Raw genomic sequence first — 13,921 nt, 5'->3', positions numbered from 1 at the left:
AGTATAAAAAGGCTGCTTTATAGATGAAGGAATGGAGGCACAGAGGATGGGGGGATGTACTCTAGGTTGCAACTGTCAAGTGGCAGAGGTAGGATCTGAACTCAGATCTGACTAAGGCACTTCCCACTCTGCCAGCATCACTAACTTTAAGTTTGGAGGCTGGCCTAGCTGTGACTGGAAGCTGGTCCCCCTGCCCGTCATGTGCCCCCTGGTGCTCCCTGCAGGAGCCCAGAGTGTGAGGTGTTGGCCCTGTGCCTTGGGCACCCTGGCCAGCCTCCTCCGCACCCCTAGCCAGCAGTCACCTCTGCCTTCAGTCACTCGATATTGATCTCCCCATCCTCGATCTGCTGCCGTAGCTGCTTGGCCACTGTCTTCTTGTCTCCACGATCAGCAGCAGGTGCAGGTACTTCTGCATCAGCGTTTCACGCTCCCTGGCCAGGGTCTGGTAGCTGTGGACAGACATAAGTGGCAAGACACTGTCTTCTTGTCCCCCAGAGATCCAAGCAGAAATAGGGCTCCCCCACTGACTGCAATTAGAAGATCCTGACTCCCAGACATGGTGAACAGGGCCTTGACCTGGCTGCAGTGCTGTTACCGACTGCTCTGGCCCCTTCTCCAACTCCTGTCTCACACTCTGACCTCTGGTTCCTCTAACTGATCCTGTTCTCTCCCCTCCCCCTCCAATCCACCCCCTGGGCCTTTGTATAGGCTCACTCTCTTGTTAAGGGTAATGCATCCGGTGACTTTAAGTTAAAGTCAATGCTCAAATTGAACAACAAAGCCTGGATGACAGCACATCTGTTTACAACATGGTTCACTGAATATTTTGAGTCCACTGTTGAGACCTACCACTCAGAGAAAGAGATTCCTTTCAAAATATGACTGCTCACTGGCAAGTGCTGTTGTTCCCATGGAGAGACTGATGCTGGTGTGTGCCCCCCTCCACACACACACTGAAGTTAGGAAAAGTCTTATGACTCACATAATAGAGGTCTCCGAGGAGAGCAGGGCCAGAATCTCAAGCAGCTCTGAAATGGCTTGAGAGAGCAAGGAAAGGAGCCTGGCCTGGTCTTTTATTGTGGTTGGAGGTTTTAAAGAAAAATTATTTAATGACACTTGTCAAAGTCGGTAAGGCATATTTTATTCAGAACCACTGTGATACGCAGAGACCACCGTGATGGGATTCACAGCGGGGGAGAAATGAGATTGGGCTCGACTCTGAATGCAGCATGGTCAAGTGGGAATTCATGGCCAGGCAGCATGGTGGGGGTCAGGGGATGGAAAATTAGTAAGAGAAAAAACAAGTGTTGGGGTTTCTGGCTAACCTGACCTAACAGGATTCTTGCCAAAGAGAGGCCAGAGTGATCAGACACCACCTGAGGGATGGTGGAGGGGGAGGAGGAGCCTGAGCAGATCTCGATGGTGATCAGACATACGGGTGGGGGTTCTGGTTAAACTGACTTAGGAAGGTTCTTGCTAAAACTGGATTTTACAAGGAAGTGCACAGACAGGCCTACAAGAAGGTTCAGGAGCCTGACTAAAGTTTGGTCAAAGCAAGAAATTTTTGCCAGGGCTGAGACCAGGGTAAGAGTTCTGCGTACAGACAGGGATTGTGTGGTTGGATCCGAAGCGAATGCCAGATAAGGGAGACTCTGAACTTGTTCCTCAGCTTGTCCAGGTGTGGAAACGAGGGGAAGAGGGAGAGGAGAGGCGTAAGCTGTCAGCACACATCGAAAAGTGTGGAGAACAAACATGCGTACAAAAATATGCATTCACAATGGCTTGTTTTTATAGAAAGAAACACCAACAGGAAACTCAAGAATGATCAAAACTATGTACTGGGGGTGGTTGGAGTAACAGCGCTGGAGGGGACCCAGAAATGTTGGTAGTGACTCCTCTGAAGTTAGACTTTTCTATTTTACAGATTTATCTAATATAAACAGAAATTTACACATACCATGTTTTCCCTTTCCACAGTCTTTCTTTAATTTTAACTTCTGTACATAGGAAACCATTCTAAGATTTAATTCCTTTAGCACACTAACGGTTACAAAAGAGTAACCATAGGAAATGAAATTTTCATATCTCTCGCTAACTACAAGGACAAGCTGCATCCTAGTTTGTCCTCCACTGTGTCTCACACAGGCAGGATTTTCAGGAGTCAGTGGCATATTATAATGCAAGAGGGGTTTGGGTTTAGCTCCTTAAACATAGTAGGATTAGTTTGATTAGTTTTCTCCACATCAATTAAAATAGAAATTCCACTACTTTAGCTTTTTAAATCTCAATGTATTCTAGGGACATGCACACGCAAACAATGATGTAAAAACGAAAAACACACCTGAAAACTTCAACACATTCATTTCACACCTTGAGATTCTCTTGCATAAAAAGAACAAAAATTCTCTTTAGTTCCACAATTTTCTTGCCTTATTGACATTATATCTCTCCATCAATTCACATTTTTCAGCCCAAGAAACTCAAAATGTTATTTCTCATACAGGAAATAAAATTACAAAGAGCTAAGGGAAACCAGAAATATAGGGCTGCACTGTTCAATCGATACAGGAATCCAAAGCAAAGAAACACAAATATTGGGATCAGCACAGATAAGCAGCCTGCTTCCCACAGGACAGAAGGAAAGCCACATGCAGAAAGTTAAACACATTCTAAAATCTCCTGGTGGAGACAGAAGCCCTGGAGTGGGTCAGTTCATGGTGCAGGAGGGTGGGGACACATGAGCAGCCACAGGAATGCACTCTGGGAGCTCACACACCCTCCTCTGCCTGGGGAGGAAGAGAAGGGCTCCTTCTCTCAGCTTCCACTCTCACAAGTGAGGAGACTCTCGACAGGATGCAGTTTAAGGTTGTGACTCAAATGAACCCTAAATTCATAAACCCTAATCCAGACACAGAACTCCTGACATTCACAGACTTTCTCAATGTGCACAAATTACCCTATGCAGGCACCTACTCTGTGGGTGCAAAACTCCACCCTGTGTGTAGACATAGGCCCAAGGGGAGCACAGGGACAACCTCAGGAAGGGCAGCAACTCCTTCCCCCTGTGCAGGTGCCTTCCCAGCTTTCTAGGGCTCTGTAGCTTCTCTCAGCAGAAAAGCACCTTCTGTGGTAGATATGAGCAGAGAGGACATGCAGGAAGAACGTGTGGGCCTCAAGTACTTCCCTGTGCAGGTTCAAGGGGGGCTTAGCTTAGAGACCCTGACCCCAGGCCTCTGCTCCCAGTCACGCTGCTTTTGGCTACAGTGATCTTGTAAATGGCACAACCCAGTGCTTGAAGAATCCAGCAAATTCACACAAACCTACACTTTAATGGAAAGGAGGGAAGAAAGTTGTAAAGCATTTTTCTAGTTCAAAAAGAAAAGCCACATGTATTTATTACTTTCAGAACATAATGTAAATTAACTGTTGTTTCCATGGCAAGACACTGTTTTATAAACAGTTAAATCATACTTAACACTTGCTGATCAAGTGTAAGCCCTGGAATTCCAGTTGAAAACACTGCATCCCAAAGAAAAGAACAGACCTCAGAATATGACTACCCACGCTCAGGGGATGCAGAAAGGGAAACAAGAATTTTTAACACATTCAATGTAATATTAAAATCTTTAATTTTTTCTGAAGTTTACCTATTTCTTGCCTCTTTGGAAATATTTTATACTGCTTTTCAAGCCCACTGATTACATAAACTTTAACTTTTGACAACCTGAGGCTCAACTAAGTGAGTAAATCTTTTCAAGGTGACAAACCCAGGGAGGAGCAGTGCTGACAGGCCAGAACACCCAAGAAAGTTTGCACAGAGGAACCTCCACTCCAAGACCTTCCTGTAGTATGTCTGTGCCAGGAGAGAGCCTGGGAGGGGCACAGGGACTTCATACGACAGATTCCAGGTGGCCATTCTCTGCTCTCCTCTCGTGGAAAAGAGCCACAGACAAACTATAAATCTCACAGTCAACTCAACCAAAAGGAAACTCCCAACAGCTCCCCACCAAGCAGGACAGCCCCGAGTCTCCCCAGCTGAGTTTCTTATTTCTTAGCTCAGGCCATAAACTCAGCACTGACTTCAACTCCCCCCTCCCCAGCCCTCACCATTTCCCATCTGTACACAGTACTACCGTCTCGATCTCCAAACACACCCAGAATTCAACCTCCTCTCTCCACCCTGACCTAAGCCTCCAAGGCCTCTTGCCTGGCTTCTTGGAACAGCCTCCTAACTGGTCTCCTTGCCTCTGCCCTGGCCCCTCTGTAGTATATTCTCAACAGAACAGCCAGATCAAGTCTGCTAACCTTTTGTCCAACCATCTTACTCCTTCTCTCAAAACCTTCCAAATGGTCACCATCTCATTCAGAATAAACGCCCAAGTCCTCACTATGACCAACAAGACCCCATGATTGGGACCAAGCCACCACTCTGCCTTCAGCTCCTGCTGCCCTCACCGGCTGTGCCCTGGCCACACTGGCCTCCTTACTGCTCCCAGAGCAGGCCACTTGCCCTTTCTCCTACACTGCTTTTGGGCCTTGTTCAAAACCTACCTCTGCAGTGAGACGTTTCCTGGCCCTCCTGGCTACAACACCATCTCTCTCCAGCCTGGCACACATCACTCTCCCACAGGAGTCACACCATTGGTGTCACATCTAGACCGTCACCCAGGGCATGCTTTTTGTGTTTTGTTCACTTCTCTGGCCCCAGGGTCTAGAACAATGCGTGACACAAACCTTGCACTCAATAAGAAATGTAGCTTAACGAATGGATGACTGTAAAAACAACAAGGAACTGCCTAACACTTGGGTAAGGAAGGCCAAATCTGTAAGAACACCAGGGGCCAGGGGAGGCTGGTCCATTAATCAGCCCTAAAAGGACGCACAGCATCATGTTAGAAAGAAAACTCCCCACCACATCCTACAAATACCATACATCTTTTTAGCAGCATCAACAGAGCCCTTCAAATGTAAACACCTTTTCTACTTTGAAGCAGCCTTCTGTGTCCCATTACCGCTCATCATATGCCTACCGCTAACTTTAACATGATAACTTTCAGATCTAATGTAATATGACTGACATTAAACTGTGTTTTCTACCTTACCCAAGTCTCTCTTGGGAATGATTGTAGGTATGTAAGCAGTAATAACCTGAGAACAGATGGAGAAGTAAATAATTCTATTCCTTCCCCCACCCTGTGCCCCCAGCAAACAGTACAACACTGTCTGATTCTTTGTTTTTTTTAAACAAACTTCACCAGAAATACATCTGCTGAACATGATCCTTTGGAAGTCAGGGCTACTGTTTCCTTCAGACATCTAACGCATTTAAGTGTCCAGATGCCACAAACTATTGAAATATTGCTCACGTGTCTACCGTATAATTCCCAAACTGAGATTTCAGTAAACTTACGTTGCAGCTGCCAGGAAAAGAAAAAGGAAGCAAAAACAATGCCATCCACGATGACAAGTGGAATTAAACCAAATGAAAGTTTTCCTTTACAGATGCAGGGATACTTGAAAGCAAATCACTCCTCACAAGTAGTGAGGGAACTAAAATTGCTGTGGGAAGAAAAAGAGAGCCCGTGTACAAATGCTTTCAAGGCAACTTGCAAAATTCCAAATTATCATGCCAGCAAAGATTAATGAACTGTCTCCTCTGGAGCAGAAGCGTGCTGGCGATGGTGGTCAGGGCAGGCCACTCCAAGATGCACCACTCTGGTATGCGGATTATTTTGAGCTGAAGACAATAAAGAGTCAGGAGACTCAGGAAGAACATTTGCTTTTCCCCTCCAAAACTGCCTAAAGAATTTAACATAGAAGACCTGTTTCAAGAAGGAGCCAATATCATATGATGGCTGTAATATAATGTAAAATAGATGTTACAATAGGATTGGCACCAACAAGCCCATTTTATCAAAATTTCTGTCTCTTCCTGGCCACATTCTCTATAGCTTGCCCTCAAAAGAGTTGTCAGACAAACATTTGTATTTCCATTTCCATGTGAATTGTCTTCTTCCCTGTGAAATCCCAAACCACTACCCCTCCAACACCTTCCATGCCTTTAGCTACAGTACAATACTTAAGCAAGCAGCTTAGACAGAATGACGAGCTGCTCATTTCTGAGTTTCTCAAATGTATACATGTTATTAAACTTGGTATTATTTTCTCCTGCTAACCTGTCTTTTAATCATTTGGGCAGCCATAAGATCTTTAAGGGAAAGGGCAGAGGAGGATTCTCCCTCCTGCCCAACATTAGCATTGACCAAAGCACCAATACCTCACCCCTGCTCCTCCAACACATTGTATTAGGACCCCAAGAAGTTAAGGCCCAACGAGATGGATTGTTTCTCTTTCTCATCACAGAAAAAGAAGTTGGAATGATCTATCAGTCAACAAAAACATGCATGTGTTGTGAGCACTGGAATATGTCCCTCCCCTCCAGCCTACATCATAACTACAGAGGAGTTAGCGACCTTCCACTTCTTAAGTCCTGGCGGGGAAGGAAAAAGCCTCCCAAGAACCATTGCCCCAAACCCACTCAGTGCCCCCCGTCCCCTCCCTGACTCCCTGCTGCCCTTCCCGCCCTAGCAGCCATGGGCTTGTCAGGCCAGCACCGGAGCACCAAGGCTGGATGGAAAGAGCGTCCAGACCCACAGGGACCTGGTTGTCAGATGCACCGGTCTCACTATGGGAGCTCTCCCCACCTGCTCTGCCTGAAGACCCACTCCCCACAACGGCCCCGCCCCAAACTGCACCAGCCAGTCCCAGCTGCTAAGGGCCCAGGCGAGCACAGTCTTCCATGCTGACCGGTGCAGGTGCAGTTACCCGCGTCCCTCTCCCCGCTGCCCAGGAGAATGAGGACAATGTGATGCTCAGCCGCTGAGGCCAATCCAGGTGAGCAACGTGGGTGGGGCCAGAAGTGCGGATGAAAGTGTGTCAGTCGCCATCTTGGCGTCCGGCGGGGCCCCTCTCGGAGGGCCGGCCACATTCTCCCACCCCCTCGGTCTGGGTCATTTGCTATGAATACCGCAGCAGTGACCCATCAGGGCAGCAGAACAGACGCGTTTTGGCAGTGCTCCCCCACGGTGGGTGCATCAGGCAGCAGTTTGCCTAGGCCCACAGACGTGGCCATCTTGCTTTACGGAGGACAGATGGGCACACGCCGCCATCTTGCCATCCTTTGGGGCCTGGGGACCAGCTCCCACTTGCTGCACAGTGTCGCTTTGAGCCCTACTCTTGTGGCAGTCCCACTGTGGGACAGAGAGGAGGGGGCCGGAGCCTGGCAGCATGACAGCCTGAGGCCCGGGATGGTGATCACTGCACTGCCACGAACTGCTCCCACCACTGGGCAACGAGGAGAAACAGCCATCTCCTTCCACAGGTAACCAGATGCTGCCGCCCAGTCAGCCCCCCTGGTGTTCCAGCCCAAGGCAGGCAGCACTCTGTGCTTGGGGCCTTGGGTCCGGTCCAGAAGGTGAGTGAGCGCCAGGCGCTATGTGGCCTTGGTCTGTGCCACTGTCTCTGCTCCAGGCACCTCGGGCCACCGTGGCCATCCTATGGCTACTGGCGTCCACCTTATGGCCTCCACCACACTGTCACCCCCCACCCCCTGGCCACTCTGCTCTCCACTGATTCAGGCTGGGGCCAAAAATGTCAAGAAAGAGGGTATTCTGGAAACACTCTTTCTTAGGTCACTATCTTCTTTCATTTGCCGTGACTTTTCTGCTCTTTTGATGGCAGGGAGCCTGCCTTGATCTCTGCGATCAGGAATGTGGCTGAGCAGATGCAGCTTCTACCTCCAAATGGACACGCCTCTCAGATGCTCTGTTGCTAGAAGGGTCCTGGCAGTGCAGGGAAAGGTGGCTCTGCACTGGAGGTGAGTCCTGGAGAGGCGTCTGACTCTGCAGACTCTGCATGTGACAGCATCCTGGGTGGAGGAGGTTGCGGCCCACTCCTCATTGGGAGGCTTACCCTGGGGACTCAGGGAAGGGGCTCCTCTCTTCACTTCTTCCTTGGGATCCCACAGCGGGACGAGGGGTTTGCCTTCCCCTTGGCCTGGCTCCCTTCATGAGGGCTTCTGGAATTCAGCCAGTTGAGTGAGTCCTTTCCTGCGGACTCTGCAATGGAGGTCTCAGAACAGTGCACTGAAGATATTCTACTTTGAAAACCTCCTGGCAGATCCTTTTGTTTCATGTTGCAGGTTGTTATTGAATTTTTAAAGACCTGAATGCCACTTGTTGTCTTTAGTCTTATTCAAAGTTCACAGTGGTTTTTTTAAGTCGGAAGTTGTTACAATCTATCCAAAGAACTAGTAATGTGAGCTTGTTTCAAAGGTCAGACAACATGCTTTCTTGACAGTTTCCTTCAGAGTCTGTGTCCCAAAAGATTTGTTACTGTTTTTGAGAATGATGCAAAGCACTGCAGAGAAGGTTGCTCTTGGCATGTGTCATTGTTTAACATGGTCTGGGGGCAAAGGAGGTGGGGGTCCTTTGGTAACTCGTCACAAAGCATTGAGAAATGTTAGAAGGTCAGGTTGCTTGGAACTCCCTGAGGACCTAGTATCCACCTGGTCTGGTCCACAGTGGCCTCATGGGGGTTAGATGAACTCAGGAGGAGAAGAAAGCCTCGAGAGAGACCCCCTACGTTCCCATGTGCGTAGTTTTCTCTAAATAGAGATTTTACCTTAATGAGGAGAAAAGATTATGAAGTGTCTTGGTCAGTACATTTCAGGGGCTGGTTGCTTGGTACAGGGAGCAGCTTTCCTCCTGGTAGTGGAAGGACAGGAGGAACAACGAACCACAGCTCTTGGGGCTGACCTCCTCTTGGCGGCAGTCCCATATCCTCAGCTGCTTGAGTAGAGCTGGGGCCAGGCTCCCTGCTGAGTGCCCGGGAGGCTCTGCTGGCCGACATCTGGCCTGGCTTTGAAATAGGGGGACCAACCCTCCCCATTTTAGCACCCAAAGTCCTGCATCCCAGGGACAGCAGGAGGGTTCGACAACCATGAGCTTCTAGGAACTATTTCTGAGGCTTCCTGAAGCCTTTCCTGTTGCCTTGGTGTCATCCTGTGCTCTCTGCCTGAGCATCTGTGGCCCTACAGGGCACTTACCACAGCCTGGGAGGAGGTCTTCACCTTCCTTCCTTCTCTGCCCTACAGATGGTCAGCTCCTTAAGGTAGACAGTGGGTCTTTCATCTTTCTATTCCAGTAATAACTTGCAAGCAGAGGTGTTCCTTACATCTTTACTAAAGGTTTAAATGGGCAAAGATCCTAAGTATGGGTGTTCCCAAAAACACTTGTTTTGCTTTTATAGTTGATTATTTTAGAGGGAGACATTTAATTCTTTCTTTTTAATTACTTTTTCATGTATCCTTGCAGGCTCTACATAAAGGGCTCAAAACTTCTGGTCCAGTGGCTAAAAGCTGTTCACAGGGATGATTGGCCCCTACTAAGCATTCTTTCATCTGTAGTGAACATTTTACCAAAAAAAACTCTTGGACAGGCTGGAGGATCAGTACTACATGCTCAAGCCCATGGCCTTGCCCTCCAACTTCCACCTGACTGAGAAGGAGGAGCTGAAGGCCGTGGCCACGCAGGAGAAATGACACCAAGATAGCTGCCGGGGTCCTGAGGAACATGCGAGTGAAGCAGATGGGAAAGGAGCTTCAGGTTCATCCTCATCCTTGAGGGAAAACCTGAGGGCCCAGCCAGGGTCCCGCAAGTTGAAGCGAGCCTCTCTGCAGAGCGAACCCGCACCCAGTGCCACCCAGGAAGCCACCAGTCAGGCGCGAGCACAGAGTCTCTGGAAGGAACTCCAGGAGACAGTGTGGCCTCCACAGTGTGTGGCAGCCTGGGAGATGCAAACACGTCTGCTGTAGATGCTGGCGATGAGACCCCCTCTGCCCAGCCAGGGCCTGCTGAGTAAGAGTGGCATTTCCATGGGTGACTTTATCCCTCAGGATCTGAGGCATGCACATTTATTGGCTGGCTTCCTTCTTACAGTTTCTGCTCAGCACACACTCAAGAGAGGCCATCTGTCCCTTGAGAGGCTGTTGACCCAAAGAGGCTGAAGAGAGATGTGGAGCCCAGCTACAGCGGGACCAGCCCTGGGCCTGATGAGAGCTTGGCCCAGAGCCCCCACATTCATCATTCACAATGATGCCTCAGAAACCCTCCCAGAGCCCCTCCACCCTCCAACAGATGTCACCCCCGAGCCAGCCGCAGAAGATGTGCAGGGCGAACACAGCGACACCGGCCCCACGTCCCTCAGCAGGGTCATCTTGTCAGCACTGGGGGCCCAAGAACTCCTCGACTCGCTGTCTCCTACTGCTTCTGCTCCCGGGGGAACCGGAGCACGGGTGCCGCCTGCGGGAGCAGGTGGAGAAGGATAGCGAGCTGAAGAGGGGCAGCTGCCGACAGCCAGGTGCACACGCTGCAGGAGGATATGGACGAGCTGAATGAAGGGGGCTCCCTAACTGAGGAGCATGCTGCCCCCCACCGAGGTCAGTCCCGGTGCTCGGGGCTCCCCCACTGCCTGCTCCTCATGAGGGGTTTCCTGCTCCGCAGCAGACGGCCCCTGAGCACTTCTGTGTGCAGCATGCCTGCTGCTGTCTTGGGAGAAGGCTCTGCTGGTAGCCGCCCCTCGCAGACAGGGAGCCCAGGCTGCAGAGCTCACCCCGCTCGCTCTAGGGCGCTCGAGAGGCAGCATTAGTTGTCAGGGTTTAGCAGGTGGGAAAGGAGGCATTGCAGGTCAGCTGAGAAAGCCACGCCTACCCAATGAATTGTACCTGGATCGTTGGTTTACCACTTGAACAGGAGAAAATCAGCTTCTATTGCATCCCTCACACAAATGTAAATTCCAATGAGTTAGGATCTAAATGTGAAATAAAATCGACATAGTAAACTATTGGAAAAGTTATAGGAGACTCTTAAAGTCATGGGGAGGTTCTTTTCATTTGTGTTTTAATGAATATCCTTGAACTGAAGTCATTTTGAACATTTTAATAATTTCTTTAAAATTTGAAACATCTTTTTGAGTAGAATACATTCTCTTTTGTAAAAATTAAAACACCAGAGAAATATATAAGGTAAGAAGTGGTAAAAACTCCTATTTCTCACCTACCTCCCAACTTTTATTCCTTGTTGGTAGTAAAATTTGGTGTGTAATCTCCTCTACTGTTCCCTGTGCTTTACATACATATTTCTCCACCTGTACAAATTGGTTGGATATATTTTTGGTGTGTTTCTTGGCTATGTTTCTGATAATCCTGCTCTCTTACAGTTTAGTAGTTGTAAACATTGGTTTCTCGATATTCCTTATGTATTGAGGGTACCACCTTTTGCTTGTTATACATCCATGGAAAACATTTTCCTACCACATTGTTCATTTAATCTGGATCAGTGCTTGTCTTCCCAGATGCCAGTAACTCTTCAGGAGAGAAACGGGTCTATGTGACAGGCTATTCAGGATCTCCGGGACCCCCAGGGCAACAACCAGTAGGACAACCCAAAACAAGAAACAAAACCCATCCCTCGTGTTTCCAGATGCATCCTAGGGGAAGGACAGCTCCAGTTGAGGACCACTGATGTCCTGGTCAGAGTTATCCACTATGTTCTCCTATCACGTTAAAGCTGTTTCTGTAGTTTCTCGTACCTGATGGTACAATTTGGTGCCTTTGTCTGTTCCTCTTGGTGCCTTTGTCTGTTCCTCTTGGTGCCTTTGTCTGTTCTTCTTGGTCAGACTGCCCAAGGTTTCTCACTGTTACAGGTCTTTCCAGACAGCCAGCCCTCGACTCCATTGCTCAGGTCTATGTTGTTGTTCCTGCCTGGTGAATTCTCACTTCATTCTGCTGTCTTTGGTTTTATTGTGGTGGTGTTCTTGCTCTTGGAGGGAAGGGCTTAGCTTCTTCATGTACAGGTGATATTCCCTGATACCTGCAGTGGAGGCTGTGCACTTCCTCTGTCCCCTTGTCCCCACGCCATGGATTTGTCTCATGCTGCTCTCATTGCTGTTCATTTCTAAAGAGTTTCTCCTGTCTGTCTGGATTCCCTCTTTAACCTGAGAGATTTAGAAGGGTGTGGACAGATTTTCAAGTGGATAGGTTGGGGGAGGGGTGCCAATATTTTGTGATTACTTGTTACTTTTATTGCTTTAAGTTCCAGTAATATGGTCACTTATAGATTTCTGCTTTTTGGACTCTTTAGAGATTTCATTGTGGCTTAGCACACAGTCCATTGTGGTGACTGTTTCATTGTGGTTTGAGGAGAATGTTCGCTCTCCACTAGCTGCTTACATTGTTGTCCCTGGGGCTGAGGCTAGATCTAGCTTTTTTGTGTTCGTCAGCAGATCTGTTTCCTAACTTACTGTATCACTTGACCTGTGGCTTTTTAAGAAAGGTAAGGTAGGTTTCCCTGTGGAAAGGGAAGGCACCTCCCTTGGGGTGCCTGTGTCTTCTTGTTTGTCCAGTTTTGCTTTATGCTTCAAGACCATATTGTTAGGTGCATAAGTGTTCCTGACAGTTATCAACACAGAGAACCCCTTTTTGTCCCATTTAAAGTCTTATTTCTTTATCTCCTTATTTTCAACCATATTATATCCCTTTATTTTATAACAATATTTTAACTCAACTCGAGAGCCTTCATGTTTTTCTAGAGCAATTTGATCCATTTACAATTGTGATTATTGATAAATTGGAATGTGAGTCTACCATTTAATTTAATTTTTAATTTGTTAGGTTTTCTCATGATTTTTCTCTTCTTTTAGTGGGTGTCTTTCAGTTTTTAGGAACAACCATTTCTGCCTCTCTTTCTGTAAATGCTTAGAGTTGATCAGTTCCTGTGTTCTACACTCCCAACTCATCACCTTCTGGTCCCCAGCTTGAGAATATCGGATCTTAGTTCTGTGTTCTTATTTTCCCCATCAAGCAACCATGATTGGATGTAAGTATAAGTTTTATTGGTTATTTTGTACACAACAGTTTATTGTATCCAAATTTTTCCTCCTTTTGGAAAGATTTGATGTTATTTTGGAACTCATATGACAGTGAAATTTTGAGATGAATCGAGTCTGAGATACTCCTTAGGTGCTGATGCTGGGGACCTAGCACCTAAACTCTTAAAGTTGCATTGGTGTGTCAGCAGAGTCGGGATGAGGTCAGAGATGTTTAAAACCGTGGAATTGAATGAGGTTTCCTGGAGACACTGTAGCTGTAGAAGGGACCAGGGCCCAGCCTAGGAGCAGGCAGTGTTTGCAGAGGTGCAGCTGAAGAGGGTCCAGGAAAGGGGACTGAAATCGTGGAGCATGAAGTTGCAGGAACCATGAGGGGAAAGGGTATTGCAGAAAGGAGGGGTGCTCAGCTGGGTGGGATACAGCTCTGATCAGAATGGAGAAAAGATGGCTGGACTCGGCCATGTGGCATCACTGGTGACCTCAGTCTCCTTGAGAGGGTGGGAATGAAGCTGGGTCTAGAGTGAGTGTAGGGGGTCCATGGGAGGGCAGTATGTATAAGGCACTTTATTTAAGAGGTTTAGCCATGAAGGGGAGTTGGGAAAGTGGACAGTAGCCAAAAGAGAGCCTGGGTCCAAGGGAGAGTTTTGTTTGTAAGGTGGAGATGAGCTAGCAGGTGTCTGTGCTGCAGGTAGGACCAGATGGAGAGGAAGAGTGTGCTGGGCCCTGAGGAGGTGCCGGGCTGGGCTCCTGTTATGAGAGGTTTGGGGATTCAATTGTAGATGTAAAAGAAACTTTCCACTTCAAACAAATGGGTTGAAGGTATATTTTATTATAGAGAGGATGGTAAAGGTGATAGTCCGCAAACAGATCTGAATAGGTCAAATAATAAGAGGGAAAAAACACCAGCTCGACTGGAATGGGAAAACATCCACATCAGCTGAGATAGCGGCACATTTGAATAGGTCATATAATAAGA

General features: G+C 47.9%; 1 long non-coding RNA gene across 2 annotated transcripts in view; it reads left to right on the top strand.

Annotated features, from left to right (window-relative positions):
• Window positions 1-10,307, top strand: part of LOC131402319 (uncharacterized) — a 40,801-nt gene extending 30,494 nt beyond the window's left edge. The window contains exons 2-4 of one of the 2 annotated variants that reach the window (XR_009218532.1): window positions 6,851-6,894; window positions 7,741-7,876; window positions 9,375-10,307. This is a non-coding gene — a long non-coding RNA (uncharacterized LOC131402319). Of the gene's footprint in view, window positions 1-6,727; window positions 6,895-7,740; window positions 7,877-9,374 lie in introns of those variants that run through there. The other variant, XR_009218531.1, reaches the window with a different exon arrangement.
• Window positions 10,308-13,921: the final 3,614 nt, after the last annotated feature.

Source organism: Diceros bicornis (genome assembly GCF_020826845.1).
Source record: "Diceros bicornis minor isolate mBicDic1 chromosome 7 unlocalized genomic scaffold, mDicBic1.mat.cur SUPER_7_unloc_2, whole genome shotgun sequence".
In the NCBI taxonomy this organism is placed as follows: domain Eukaryota; kingdom Metazoa; phylum Chordata; class Mammalia; order Perissodactyla; family Rhinocerotidae; genus Diceros; species Diceros bicornis.
Note: the sequence above shows the minus strand (reverse complement) of the source record. Positions and strands in the feature narration are given on the sequence as shown.